A 16435-nucleotide genomic window follows, 5' to 3' on the forward strand; every position below is an offset into this window, starting at 1 on the left:
ATAATATGAAGTTTGTTGCCTTTCCGAAGTGTCTAATTTTTTAAGTTCGTACGTTTACTAAGTAGTTACAACACTGGGTTTTTTGTTATCGGTTTGACTATGAAAAGGCAGTTAAGGAAAAGCTAAATTCTATTAAAGTATTTGAAGCATGTTCGAACACCACTGTGTAAGCATCAGCAGTGATAACTGGTAGCGATGGTGCTGACTTTAGTGCTACACGACTGCAGCGAGCAGAGTACCATTATTCTGAAAGTTACGCTGTCAGTTTCCCCAAAGATGACGTTTTTCATCCTCATGAAAACAAGACTGGCCAAAAGTATTGAGGCAGAGGCAGCTTAAAATAAGTCACTCAAGTCTGCTTTTTAATTTGTAAATTATTTAGATTGAAAAGCATTTTACCAAAGTGGCGCTCTCGAGTGCCACTCAACTGGAATGACAGCTGCAAAATAATATATATGAACAGTTCCTTTAAATGCTTTCATTTACTATTAACATTGACTTTTTAAATTTGGAGATAAACTATATTATCGCCAAATTATACAAAATTTTTACAAGTATGTACACAGGTACCTGAAAACAAACTTTAAGCTCCTAAGATTATAAATAGGCATATATAGTCCCACATTCTGAAAAATAACATTCTCAGAAATAACTCCACAAAAAATATAGTTACTACTGAAGATGTAGTAACTACATTTGAAATGTAAAAATTAGATTTAGGTAGTATATTTTAAATGACAGAACTATATAATTACAGAGGTCAGATGGGTAAACTGCAAAACAGGATGAAACCTTTGGCCTATTGTATTAATTATGAAGTTTTGTGCGTGCTTTTTAAAGTTGTTAAGGCAAGACATGTCAAATGCTTTAGAATTAAATAACTAATAGTAAATGATTTCAAAGACTCGACATATAGTCATGTTTTTCAAAATTAAAGCTTACAAAAATGGTTAGTAAAGAGTTAACTAGACTTCTGGGAAGATGGCGACCGAGAAAAGCGGGGCTTAAGAGCCCCGCTAACAACAAACCTCCATTACCACAAAATCAGCGCCTTTCATAGCCAGAAAACACCATCACCAGTGAAACAAAAAATCACCAGGCTCCAGAGAGAAAGCGGACTGAGAACAGAGCCACAGAGGAGATAACCGGCCTATCGCCCGAGGACGCGGCAGACGCGGCGGCAGCAGCGCCATACTGCCAGCGAATTCACGGGATGGCTACAGCAAGCCGAGGTGAGCCACTGCGGAACAGCCAGGCGGGATTTCTCCGCGCAGAGAGCATCTAAAGTTCCCAGTGGCCGAGCCCAGCACACGCTGCAGGGATTCAGAGTGGAAACCAAAACCAAGAAGAAAAACACCAGCCCCACAGCGGAGGGTGTAGCAGCGGCGCCATATTGCCACCGGCGGCAGCAGCAGAGAATTCAACGAGTTCAGTACAGCTACATCTGCGTACTCAAGAACAGTGAGTCAAATCCCAGTACTGTACTCCCTGGGACTTGACCCAGTGGAGGAGTGGCGGTGGCAGAGATATCACACCATAGGAGAACGTGCAACCTGGCACCCCCCACAGTCTCTAGCAGCCTCTATCGACTCTCTGGGTCGGAGACTCTGTGATACAACCCAGTAAAGGTGTAGTGGGGTCTGAGATACTACTGACTCGAGATCCAGAGCACCTTAAGTGAAGTCATAGTGACCCAAGGGAAGAACCCAGAGAAGGCACAAACTTCCGAAATCATGGGAAAGAGGAATAATACTGGAGCAATTAATGCCCACAACCCCACAACATCAGAACCCGATAAAACTGAAAATCAGAGATTTCTAGAAGATCAAATCAGGAAAATAACTGTAGAAATAATAGAGGTGCTTCGAAAAGAACTCAGAGAGAGCCAAAAAGAGATAAAGGATGCAATTAATGAAGTAAAGGCCTCAATTCAAAGCACAAACAACCGATTAGAACACATGGAGAACAGAATCTCGCTCTTAGAAGATGAGCAATCCAAAAATGAACACATAGTTTCTAATCTAGAAAAAAATATCCGACAGCAGGAATCTGATATTGAAGAAATATGGGCCCATTTTAAGAGAGCTAACCTAAGAATAATTGGAATAGAGGAGGGAAAAGAAAGTGAAACCAAAGGGATCAACAATCTCTTCAAGGAAGTAATAGCAGAAAATTTTCCAGACATAGAGCAAGAGGTCGATACACAGGTCCAGGAAACTTATAGAACTCCCTTTAGACAGGATCGGAGAAGAGGATCCCCACGCCACATAATTGTCAAAATGACCAATGTGGAAGCCAAGCAGAGAATCTTAAAGGCAACAAAAACAAAGGGCCAAGTGACATTCAGAGGCAAACCAATTAGAATCACTCCAGACTTCCCAAACCAAGTCATGAGAGCCAGAAGGGCTTGGAGTAACATATTCCAAACTCTGAAAGAAAACAACTTCCAGCCAAAAATTTCCTACCCAGCAAAACTTTCTATCAAATTAGAAGGAGAAATAAGAAGCTTCCATGACAAACAGAAACTGAAGGAATTTATGTCTTCAAAACCAGCACTAGAGAAAATACTCAAAGAGATTAACTACAAAGAAGAAATAGGTAACACACTCCAGAACTAGAGAAACAAGATTTTCCATCCAACAAACAACTAAGATTGGTTATCTGTGGAGATTCATTATTTATGTTAGTCTTTTACCTATCTCTAAAGGGTATTGTTTGCCTTTATTGTTGTTAATTTTTAGGATTCCTAGTTGGAATATTAATACACCTTCAGATATAGCATTTGGAAATATTTTATCCCATTCTATTAGTAACTGTTAACTCTGTGTACATTGTCTTTGGATATACAATTTTTTTTTTTTAGGGAGTTTGTATACTCCTCTGTTGCCTGTGCCTTTGAAATCATAACCAAGAAATCACTGCCAATTTCAATGTTGTGAGGTTTTATGACCCAGATTTTCTCCTAAAAGTTTATAGTCTTAAGATTTATATTTAGGTCTATTATCTATTTTGAGTTAATATTTGTATATGGGATTAGGTAAGGGTCCAATTTTATTCTTTTCCATGTAATTATTATTTTTTAACAATATTTAGTTAAAAGATTAATATTTCCACCACCAAATGTTTGTGGAAACCTTGTCAAAAATAACTTGACAATATAGGGAAGAATTTAGCTCTAGGCTTTTATTTAACTTCCATGGTTTATATATCTGCCTTTAGAATAGTACTACACTGTTTCAATTATTGTAGCTTTATATGGTTTGAAATCAGAAAATATATATCTCCTAGCTTTGTTCTTTTTCAAGATCGTTTTGGGTACCTAGAGTCCATATTCCATATTAGGATAGATTTTTTTCTGAAAAATAAATATATAAATATATGATAGTTTCACCTAAAAAATAGAAAAAAAATATTCTCTGGTAAGAAAGAAAGCAAAAAGAAATATTGAAATGTTATCTTTAAGTCATCAAAAGCTTGGTATCAGACAAATGAAACTGTTATGTGAGATTATCATTTTTAATTTTAGATAAAATGCCATAATACTAGATGTCAACTACTAAGCCAAGCATGGGAGGGAGGGATAGGGAGAGAATGGGGTGGGGATTGGGTGGGGGCTGACTGGGAAAAGTGTGCATGTATGTCTACAAAAGTATGTATCCTACTATGATGTATGAATACAGTGCACCAATAAAAATAAATAAATTAAAAAAAAAAAAAAAAAAAAAAAAGAGTTAACTAATACAGAAGAGAAAATAAAGACTCAAAACATTTCCAGGACCAAATATAACAGTAACAAAAATTCATTTACTAGCATATTTATATACCTGAAAGTTGAAAAAGACCCTCATTATAAAAGCTGACATTTAAGAGAGAGAGAAAAAATCGACTACATCCTCAGGCTAAAGAAAAACGGGACAGGGGTATCAGACCAACAACCAGGATATAACAACAGGCTTGCTCAAAGGGGTCTAAAAGTCAAGGAGGCCGGGCGTGGTGGTGCACGCTTGTAATCCCCGCGCTTGGGAGGCAGAGACTGGAGACAGGAGGATCACGCAGATTCGAAGCCAGCCGCGCACTCTGGCTTAGGAGACCCTGTTCCCAAATAAAAATGTAAAAATAGGTCTGGGAGTGTAGCCCAGAGGTAGAAGGGCTTCCAGGGACCCCAGTACCACACACACACACACACAAAAAAAAAAAGTCAAGGAGGAGATGCTGGCTAAAGAAACATGGACTTCAAACTTCCTGCTGCCTTCAGGTCTCCTCCAGTGCCTCCCAGCTGGCACTGGTCCTGACACACAGCCCGATCCCTCTATTACACAGAGCACAGAGAAGGGTTACGAATGCCTCAAGTAATCATAGAGGTAACCAACATGGCTCTGTTACCTATGTGAATATTCAAGTGAAGTCCAGAGTACCCACGATATGGAAACTTCTTAAGCAAAAAAGAAAAAGCCCATAAACAGACTTATCATATTTTAACTATGTAAGATAGACAAATGACTGCATTTTATTAGTTTTCTACTTGAAAGGCTAACAAAATATTATGAATGTGACCACTCTGTTACCATCTTTGCATGGAAACCATTCTACAAGAACCAAATACAAATATAACCTTTAAGTGAGGTTTTACTAAATGGGACGTTTTACTCATTAACTGTCTACATTTCTACATATATTGCCAGACTCTAAAGTTCCTTCAATTTTGCAATTAGATTTCTAGCCCAAGAAACTCTTAGGAAATGAATATTTTTCATCCTCTGAAATATTTGGCCAATGAAATCATTTTCTCAAGAGTTATAATGTGATTGGCAGTAGAAACTGCTAGCTGTCTATCATCTATCCATCAATCGTTTTTCTCCATTTCTTCCTCACAGATAGTGATTTTATACATTCTTCTTACAAATGTCACAAGAAAAACCTGTTCCCATACTCAATGGGTAGATATAAATAGGCCCAGCCTAAGTGGGGGGGGGGGGGGGGTCAGAAATTTGCCCCACAGGGAACATTAACCAGTGCTGCAGATCCTTTTGTGACCTTTTTTTTTTTTGCTTTGGTTTTTGGAGGGGCAGTGGGGCTACCAGAATCTTGTGGGCAGAGGCCAATCAAGTTGCTACAACACACAGGACAGCCCTCCATAACCAAGAGGTATCCAGAAACCCTGTCTAAGTCGTTGGGTCTAAAAGTGAGGTTTCTGAACCAGCAACTAACATGGAAATTCAGTAGAAATGCAAATTTTTCTGACTCAACTTCAATTTTGCGGGATCAGAAACTCTGGAGATGGGACCTTGTATTTTAACAAGCCCCCGGTTAATTTTGACAAATGCCAATCTTCCAGAATCACTGGTCTAAGGCCCCAAGGACTAACAAACTATGGTGCACAGGCCTGCCATCTGTGAAAATTACACATTTTATTAAAACACAGACACACCCATTCATTTACTTATCATCTACTGCTGCTACAACAGCCAAGTTGAATAGACCAGATGGACCACAAGGCCTAAAACACTTACCATCTAGCCCTTGAGAAAAAGTTTGCCAACTTTTGAAGCCAATCATGGTAATTTTATTATTCTTACCAGTTATTGGTTTAGGGATGGAATTCTTAGAAAGCCACAAGACTATTGGGAAATACAGGATGAAAGAGACATGCTGTGAGCCATAAAGATGGGACATTACAGAAAATAGTCCTTATCTCTAAGAAGCATAGACACAAAAGGAGATATTCTTTTCTCCTCTGGGTATATTGTCTGGATGTGATACCAAACTCTAGCAGCCATCTTTCAACCATGAGGAAAGTCAGACTAGGACTAAAAACAATACTCCAAAGATTAGAAAAGTAAAACATGTGAAGTACCTAAGACCCATATGTTCATTTTTTTTTCCACAACAAGGCTGTGTTTCTTGAGTAATTTTAAAAAAATTAAGGAGCAAAAAGACTGGAAAAAAAGCCAATGGTGACACAATGGCCAAACCAACAAAACCACAAAAGTTTTTAATTACGTTCGGTCTATGTTTTAGTGTATGTATGTTTGCATCCACAATCCATGTAAATTCTAAACAATTCTGGTCTAAAGCAAATTAAAGTTTTCCTCCAACAATAGTGAGGAGTAACTATTTCCTCTTCCACTACAACCAGAGCAATTTAAACTAAGAGGCCACACTCGCAGAAATATAATCAAAGGTTTACCACAGGGAACACGCGGCACAAGCTCACTGTACTTGCAGCGTTTTCTCCAAGAAATCCACGGCAACTGAAAACACCACGGCTTGGACTTTAATCAGTTCTAATTTGTGATGTGCCAGATCCAAGTGGATATTTAGAATCTTCAAAGTGTAAACAACTTCATTTTTTTCATTCTCCAGAAAATAACATATCTTGGCATATATTTACATAATATATAATGTACCTGGCACTGTGTTAGGTTCAAGAGACAAAAACAAATAGGTCATGAGCCCCCACCTTCAAGTAGCTTCTATATAGTGGGGAAAATGATAAATATACGTAGAGAATTATAAAAAAAGAAATCATAGTACAGTCATTTGCAGAGTATTATGGAAGCACAGAGGAGGGGCAGATAATCTAGTCAGAATCAAAGCCATGACTAAGAAAATATTATGGAAACTGCAATTTACTATACAAATACAAAGATCTTAGAAGCTATACTTTGAAAAGCTAGTAGTTAGAATGTTGCTTACAGAGGACTATAAAGTTCATTAAGCTAATTAATTTGAATAAAATACATTAGTATGCAGGCAACACAATTGATTTACACAATATTAATTATTCTTAGAAGTTCACTGCACTTGAAGTTTTATCTTTATTAAAATTTCAATATAGCCGGGCGTGGTGGCGCACGCTTGTAATCCCCGTCCTTGGGAGGCGGAGACAGGAGGATCGCGCAGGTTTGAAGCCAGCCGCGCACGCTGGCTTAGGAGACCCTGTTTCCAAATAAAAATGTAAAAATAGGTCTGGGAGTGTAGCCCGGAGGTAGAAGGGCTTCCAGGAACCCCAGTACCACCAAAAAAAAAAAAAATTTCAATATACATCTGGTAGGGTAAGACATAATCTTACAAGACTGAAATGCCAATGATGGTCTCCATTTCAGGAATGACAGTCTTCCCAAGTGCAAAGAAGGATGTATCCCAGAGCTGGAGCTCTGTGGGGCCATCCTGGGTTGCCATGGCCAACACAGAACCTCGAGGCAAGGTACAGCCTCAACCCTAGACCAGTACCCAGTCAAGTAACCGTGAAGAAGAGTTCTGGGGTGAATCACTGCATCCACATTTGACCAAATGGAAAAGCAATTTGTGGTGTGGTTAGGATCAATGACGCTACTGACAATGTTTATTATGTGGTGAGTTCAACAATTAAGTTTATATGTTCACTACAAGAGAGAAAAGTAAGGGTGGCTTAGAAGATGAAGCTACTGCTACTCTATGTTAGGACTCAAGAACCACAGGATATGAGGTAGCCATTGGCCTAAACAGCTCACACAATTAGATATGCCATTGACTTCAACTATAAACTCTGCTTGTCAACTGTCAATGTATCCTGCAATTACCTCCTTGCTAAAGAATCTCTCAACAGTTAACAACACCAGCCTTGCTAGGACCAGTTTGTTCCTAAATACTATCTAGCATCCACATTATCTACCATCACACCCTCATCTGATTGGTTGAGAGGTCACCCAACTTCAAGCTTACTTACTACATTTGGACCATTTACTAGAGTTAGATCCAGAATCTTTTCTGAGAGATATTTTCTCAAGTATTGCATAAGAAAGCAGGAAAATGATCCTCCTTGTGAATTTTGTCTTGCTATTATCCATTACAATATCAAAAAATAAAATCCTTCATGATCAAGGTCTGGGCCTTTATCCAAAATTCTCATCTGCTCCTCATCTATTTCTTTTCCTTCAAAACTTAATAAACTCACCTGGACATCTTTACAGTGCTTTAGATATGCCTATTGCCTCTGATGGAATAAAAACACCATTTCTCTGCAAGACTCATTATTTATCATTGAGTAATTCTCCTAACTCTCCGGCCTACTTCACTAATTCTCTCAGGCAGAGCCTACAGGAAGATAAGATGAATAAATATCATTCTAGCAGTTTCTCTATGAATCAAAAGGCCCTGGAAGGAAAATGAGCTTTTGCCCCAAGAAATGATGAGGAGAGTCAACTCTAGTGGGTGATTTTAGGCACTTGTGGTCAGCGGCAATCTGGTCTGGTAGAAGACCTCAGCTGGAGCCACCATTACCAGTTTGTTTGCCCAGCATGCAAAACCCCGGCTTCCCATAAAATCAGCTTCACTGACCTGGGAGCAGTTCATGGTTTTGAAAATTCCACTTTAACTGGAAATTTTCTAAAATGGCTCTGTAGCTCTAGTTTGCTGACAACCAACATTTACAAATTTGGCAAGAAACCCCTGTCGCCCAGCTGCCTCCGATTTACTGTCCCTGGGCACGGTCTCCAGCTTGGCTGTGGGGCTCTTTGCAGCTAGCCCTGCCATTGCCTCTGGGCACTAGGGTGTGGTGGAAAGCAGTGGTCGGAAGGTAGGGAGACTTGGGGCCAGTCCTGCTTCTGTCGCTAACAAGAATGCCCTTAAGCTTCCTGGACCTCAGCTCCTGCTCTCAGCTCCCTTCCAGCTCTAGGCAAACAGTTACTCCACCAGCAGCTCCTGAGCACCTAGTACTGGCTACTTATAACCAAGGATACACAAGCCCCACCCTCCAGGATGTCAGTCCAAGCCTTCTCTGATTCTGTACATAGATAACTACCATCTTTCATGTTTTTTAAAAGCATCTTATATGCCTTTAAGAGAAACACTACTGATAAATGCAAAACCAATCCCAACATCTCAATTTAGCCAACTCTTTTTGGCTATCTCATTTTTGACCATCTTGTTTTGGCCAACATCTCATTTGGCTAACTCTATACAAACAAATAGGTAACAATTTTAGTATAAGTCAAAGAGCATCATTTCCAGCTTTCTTCCTTTTCCCACTAAAACTGCTCATTTAAAAAAAATTATATTGGTGCATTATAATTGTACATAACAGTGAGATTCATAGTGTGGGTCGGCCCCCTTCAAAAACCAAATAAAAGGTGGACGAAACTGAAGACAACAGAAGCTTGGAGAATCTACACTTAAATATTCGCCACTGGAATAACAAAACTTGCCTGAACTCATACTGCAGAAAGGCAATGATACCAGCTAACAATGTTAGATTAGTCCACACATGAAGACGTCACATTGAAAACCGGTCAGTAAATAATCCACAGGATAATGAAAACCTATGTCGATATGTAGCATGACAACACGACGGAATCTTCTAAGAATCATCACCATCTGTTCCCCAGCTGATATCTGTTTGTCCCCTTTTGAAAAGCCTACTCAACACTGATCATCCCTAGCCCCAGGCCACTGTCCCTGATCAGTGTCCTTCTGTATGTCCATTTAGCTGCCTAGATCCCCACCGCGGACAGCTGGTCCACGGATTCTCCTGCATTATTCATGCATTGCTTGTGAGCTCCCGTGTGACTTCGCTCCTGCAGCTGACTTTAACCTCTTCATGGGTTGATTCGCAAAGGCCCTGGTGAGCTAAGTTCGCCGCTGTTTTCTATCTCTCTTGCCTTCACACCTGCCAATGCGTGTAATACTTAGAAGCCAGTGCCACTTTGAAAAGAGGAAACCCAAAGTTTAGTATGGGTCATTGAACATATCAGAAACATGCTTGCCTTTTTTCATGAAAAGTGAGAAATGATGATCTACATGAGAACAATAAATAACTATAAAAAACAAAGGGTTTGAAAATAGAATTTACATTAGAAGTTGAGAGAGAAAGTGTGAGTATTAGTACAGCAGGAATATCTTTAAAAGTCTGTATGTGATTTTTAAAAACCGAGGTTCCAGTAAAAGAAACAACTAGTTAGTTGAGTAGCTTGTATCAAATCATTTACCTGAAAAAGAGGATGTCGGTATTCACTGCTTACAAAAATCTACGAAGCTAATGCCTAAGCTTTATAGACTGAAGTTCTAAGCCGGGAGTGGTGGTGCACACTGTAATCCCAGCATTTGGAAGGCTGAGACAGGAGGACTGCAGTCTGTAGATAGTCTCAGCTACTTAGTGAGGCCCTTTGTAACTCAGTGAGAGCCTGTTTCAAAATAAAGAATAAAAATCAGGCTAGGGGTGTAGCTCAGAGGTAGAATGCCCCCGAATTCCATCCCCAGTGTAAAAATAAAGGTGAAATTCTGGGGAATAACTATTCACATAAGTATAATTATTTTGATAAGGGCGAAGGAGTACCAAGGTGGGTTTAGCATAATAACCATCTCAAGAGGATCTACTATGGACCCACAGACACTGGGCTAGGTCCTCGTTTCCAAAGATGAACAAGACATAACTTCTTCCCTTGCACAGTTTATGTTCCAATTCCAAATTCAATAGAGGCTTTCTCAGAACAAATCCAACCTAACACACCAATGTCTGCTAGTTATGGTAATTAAAATAAAGGCGCCTTACACATGCTCACAAGTGTATACTCTTGAGAAAAAGAAGATATTATTGTAAGAAAATCAAGACGCAGATCCTGCAGTTTGAGTTACAAACCTGGGTTACAGGCTTTCCAGAACTGCAAAGGGCCAAGCAGCTTTTCTTTTCTCTTTTAAACAGCTGGGAAAATTGTGGGGTGAGATGTCTGCTCCAAAAAAGTTACTCCTTTGGCTTTGCTCAGTTTGGCAAAAATAAAAGGATTTCGAGGAGACTTCACGTCTTTATAGCTCCTTCAACCCTCCAGATATTTCCCCGCTTTGTCACCCAGTTCATTTCGCATGTCAGTTGAAAAGAACTATCAATTTCTCTATTATTCTCCATTTAACATGGTAATGATATACTGTCTGTCTATAAAGAAATTGGATTTTGTGGTACATTTGGCCACGTGAAAGAAATCGATGTAAATTAGAAAAATGACTGTAAAACAAAGTCCAAGATCTTATTCAAAAATATTCACGAATAGCTACACATGCTAATTCTAGCATATGCCCTAATGGGCCTTTCTACCCAGGTAAGGCAGAAAAAATAAATCCCAGACAGGGGCAGTCTTTTATCTCATCCTGTCTGGTATTGATATACTCCTTTCTGTGCTAAGGTAGTTTTGAAAATGACACATATTTTCAGTCCCTCTACTCTGAACGACTGAATCACTGGACAGGGCTATATGGCCATGCTGACACTACTTCCCAATGCACAGTCAATCTACTCCACGGTGGCAGTGATTGTTAATACAGCTGCCACAAAAGCAGGTGGGTCAAAATAGCAGTTTTTGAGCCGGATGTGGTGGCGCACACTTATAATCCCAGCATTTGGGAGGCTGAGATAGGAGGATCGCAGTTCAAGGACAACCTCACCTACTACTTAATGAGGCCCTTTGCAACTCAGTGAGACCTTGTTTCAAAATAAAGAATAAAAAAATAGGGCCGAAGGTGTAGCTCGGAGATGGAATGCCCTTGGGTTCCATCCCAGTACCGCAAAAAAAAAAAAAAAAGGCAGTTTTTGAAAGCAGATCAGAAATGAAGAATTCCAGCATTTATCACTATGTCATGGGGTCAACCTTCATTACTGATTATGAAACAGATGTATTAAAACACTTTTCACAAAGTACAGAAAAATATCTGGGCTAGAAATAATTTGATACAACTCATTATATCCACACTGCCTCTATTAGTGCCAAGTCTTTTTTCTTATTTTAAGCTATTTATCTACTCACTGACCATCTTTGTATCTTCTTCCTTCCAGTATTTTCTATAATATGGAAGAAAAAGAACACATATATCTTCCTATAGCTACAGTTTTTCCCTAAAAAATGTATTAATTCATGTGATCGGACATTTATATCACAGAGCATATGACTGAGGTTTGTTCCATCATCAGCCAATGATGGACAAAATTTGTTTGATATAACCATGTATTCTTCAGCCCGAGACTAGGCTAACTCCATATTTAGGTTTCAGCCACAGAACTGGACTGATTTCTCTTATCACTTGCTCCCTCCCCTAGTAACAGAGGCTGTCACATTTTCGCTTCTCCACTACTGCACCTGCACACCTAGACTCCTCAGAAACTACTAGTATTTCTACATGTTGACAGATTCACCCCATTTACTCTCTGCCAGTACTAGAAGCTTCTATTTTTCACTGTGCATTCTGGTTCTTAATTAAATTTCTACCACCTAAGGATGCTATCCTGTTGTGGGCACTGTGTGTTTCACTGTTTGTTCATGTGTATACAAATGAATACCCAAACCAAAGTCCAGCTTAACCTCAGCATCTCCAGGACTTTATTCTACTCACTGAATTGTCCTTAACTGCACCCATGTTACCTGTAATATATCAAAAAAAAAAACATAAAGTATCTTCAGCCAACATAATAAATGACTAATTTTAATCAAGTGAAGAAAGACAAGAGTCATGCTTTCAAAAGAGAGGAAGAAGGAGCTGGGCGTGGTGGCACATGCTTGTAATCCCAGCATTTGGCAGGCTGAGACAGGAGGATCACTGTTCGAGGACAGCCTCAGCTACTAGTGAGGCCCTTTGCAATTAAGTGAGACCCTGTTTCAAAATATAGAATAAAAAATTGGGCTGGGAGTGTAGCGCAGAGGTAGAATGCCCCTGGGTCCCATCCCCAATACAGAGAGAGAGAGAGAGAGAGAGAGAGAGAGAGGGGGGGGGGGAGAAAGAGAGAGAGAGAGAGAGAGAGAGAGAGAGAGAGAGAGAGAGAGAGAGAAAGAAGAAGAAGAAGAAGAAGAAGAAGAAGAAGAAGGAGGAGGAGGAGGAGGAGGAGGAGGAGGAGGAGGAGGAGGAGGAGGAGGAGGAGGAGGGAGAGGAGGGGGAGGAGGAAGAAGGGAATACGATGAATTCTGCAGAAATAATTTGGCATTCTAAGCCACTATCCCAGCAAGGTATTTTCGTTTCCATAGGAAAAATCTGGTTTTTTAACTCCCTAAAAGAGATGACATTAACACATCATATCAACAGAGTGATTATAAGATAGTTACAACAGTGCAGGTGGGGTCAGAGGGTTTGTTCTATAGTATGACTGGATGAGTCATAAAGGAGAGCATTAGGGATTAAAAAAAGATACACAACTGGGTAAAAGTGCAAGAAATACACTGATAAACTAATAGACGTGTTTAAACTAGGAAGAGAAAGGCAAAAATGAGTTGAAGTTAACAACTTTGCCGAGCTCCTTAAAAATTACAAAGGAAACAAAACACAGGGGTGGGACCGCTAACAATTTTTTAAATAGAGCTGGAAGGTGACAGAAATAAAGAAGGAGGCAGCAAACTGTTCTGGGTCTAGTAAACAAGCTAAAATGAAAGGAGGTGTTTTGCTGATACAATTGGACAAGAAGAAAATCTTTAGATACAACATGAACTGCTCCTTGGAAAACCATCTTTTCAGAATCAAGCCCCTGTCTCTAAGGCGGCAGGTGGCAACTGTCTTCAGGCCACCTCCAATCACAGCCTCCACTCCCACTGAAAAAGGGACCCATATTCTCTTAATTGTACCCAGTCCTTGAATGGTTGTTATTCAACGGTTACCATCCTGAGGAGTTTGGTTGTCATATTGGAGGGGAGAAAAGGGGAGGTAGAGGAGAGGGTAGAGGAGGGCAGGGGAGGGGAGGGGAAGGGATAGGAGAGGGAGAAGAGAGTATGAGTCTTAGGGGTCAAGAGTCTTGACACTGAGAAGCTGTAGCAGAGGAAGGCTTACCCTTGCCTCTGCTAACACCCTCATCCCAATCTTTCTCCACTGCAGTAGGCCACCTGGCAGAACTAAGTCTATGACACATTCCCTGAGTCAAGTTTGTACCCACTGAGCTTCCCTTGTGTATGCCCTCTTACATTTTATATTTGATTAGCACATGGCATTAATCCATTTTTTCCTGATTATAAAATAAAAATAATAATTATTATTATTACTTTCAGTACTGCGGATTGAATCCAGGGGTGCTCTACCAATACGCTATATCCCTAGTCCTTTTTATATTTTCTTATTTTGAGACAGGTCTCGTTAAATTGCCCAGGGTGTCTTTGAACTTACAATCCTCCTGCCCCAACATCCCAAGTGGCTGGAATTATAGACTTGAGCCACCATTCCTCTTTATCATTTATCCTTCTTTTTTTAGTGTTTTTCTGACTTTTAAGGATCTAAAATGTGATGTTTGATTCTTACTTTTCCCACTCAGTATATTTCAAGACTACATTATTCCAGCCAGGATACGGAAACAATCTAAGTCTGTCAACAGAGGGATAAAGAAAAATGTGGTGTGTGTGTATATATATCTTTATACACACACATACACACAGGAATAATACTCAGTTTTTAAAAGGAAGAAATCTGCCATTTGACATTATGCAAAGTGACATAAGCCAGACAGAGAAACAAGTACTGTATGATCTCACTAATGCATGTACTCTAAAAAGGCCAAGCTCATAAAACAAGAGTAGGACAGTGGGTGCCAAGGGCTGGGAGGTGGGGAAATGCCGCAAAGTGGGGAGGCTAAAAAGGCTCAGTTGTGCTGGGATGAGTCATTTCAGAAGGTCCAGTGTGCATCATTAGACGATAGCAATACTGGATTGTGCACCTGAAATTTGCTAGGAGAGTTGCTCTTACATTCTCACAACACATAAAAATCAAAACTGAGGCCATGGGTGGTGAGTTGGTTGACAGTGATGATACTTTCACATGTGTAAAAGCATTTCACTAAAATCTTAATTGTACATGTGTTCTATTTATCAACTACACCTCAAAAAATGTGGGAGAAAAGAATAGTGCACATACTCCTAATTAAATGATCTTCCTTAATTTACCCCAACTTGATTTTTTATAGCTCATTCAATATAGTACAAACTAAAATCATTATTTTCATTGCTAAAAAGATTTTTGTTTTTTGTTTTGTTTTTGGTTCTGAGGATTGAACTCAGGGGAATTCTATCTCTGGGCCACATCTATAGCTCTATTTTATTTTTTGCCTTGAAAAGGGGTCTCACTAATTTGTAGAAGTCCTCTCTAAGTTGCTAAGGCTGGCCTCAAACCTGCAATTCTCAAGTCTCAGCCTCCTAAGTACTGAAATGATAGACATGTGCCACTCTGCTCATCTTAGAAACAATATTCCTTGCCAGGTGTGGTGGCTCACGCTTGTAATCCCAGCATTTCAGAGGCTGAGACAGGAAGGTCACAGGTTTGAGGTCAGCTTCAGCAACTTAGTGAGGCTCTCTGCAACTTAGTGAGATCTTATTTCAAAAATCAATGATAAAATAGGGCTGGGGGTGTAGTTCAGAGGTAGAATGTTCCTGGGTTACATCCCCAGCACCACAAGAAAGGTATTCTTTAAAGAACAAGAAAAAAAGAAAAAAAAGAAAGGGTATTCTTTATAAAGTTACTGGTCCCGAGAGCTGTGAGCACCAAGGCAAGAACATAATAATGGTGACAAAAGATAACGTTTACTGAACATTTACAATGTGCCACGCAGGATCTTGAATACTTTACGTGTATGAACTCAATTAATCCTCACAACCGCCTCTAAGAAGAGGATATTATCATCCCCATTTCACAGACGAGAAAACTGAAATGCAGGCGGTAAGCAGAACTCAGGTAGTGACATCCAAGATTCAAATCCCGACAAGTCCCAGGAAGGGCCCCGTAACTCAAAGTGGTCACTTTGGATGGACTAAGAGTGTTCTGTAAATAGCATTTATGGAGGGTTCCTGTACCTTTTCAGGATAAGAAGCAGTGAGAGAAGGGAGAATCCTTCGCTTTTTTTTACCCCAGCACTCTGGGCACAGTACCATCACGTCCCTCTGCCGGCGCTCCTGCATGTACAGGGATCCCAGTGCCACCTCCCACCAGCCCCGCAACCCCACCTCAGCAAGGGAACTAGCTCCAGGAGGGTTTTCATAAATGAATATACTTTCTGGAAGTATTAATGGGGAAAGCTGAATAAGGAAAACAACAACAAACTTATCTTTTCTACCAGACTTTGGCTTTTTGACAGTAAATGTTCTCTGAAGCAAAATTACAGAAATAACCACAGATCCCGCCTCGACATAGAGTTGCCACCAAATAAATGAAAGACACACGGGACCTCTGCTTTTCATAAAGAACTAACAGAACTGTAAATGGACAACATAATTAACAAAGAGGAGATCTGATCAAATGGCACATGCCATGGATGGCATCTCAGGTTGTACGGAAGCAGTAAGTAGCCAAAGAATGGGCTTCTAAGTCACTTCCCTCACTTACAAAATGCGGATAACAGTAGCTACCTATAACAGATTCATTGCAAAAATATGATAAACTTAACTAAGGACTGGTGAATGTGCTGACATCAAATATTAACTAACTGAGAATGAAATCACTAGAGCTTCACATT

General features: G+C 39.9%; 1 protein-coding gene across 1 annotated transcript in view; it reads right to left on the reverse strand.

Moving 5' to 3' along the window:
• The window catches only part of BBS9 (Bardet-Biedl syndrome 9), a gene marked incomplete at both ends in the record, with an annotated part of 451378 nt that overhangs the window by 145256 nt on the left and 289687 nt on the right, over nt 1-16435 (reverse strand). The gene's annotated exons all lie outside the window — the stretch shown is intronic.

Source organism: Muscardinus avellanarius (genome assembly GCF_963383645.1).
Source record: "Muscardinus avellanarius genome assembly, chromosome: 9".
Taxonomy (NCBI): Eukaryota; Metazoa; Chordata; class Mammalia; order Rodentia; family Gliridae; genus Muscardinus; species Muscardinus avellanarius.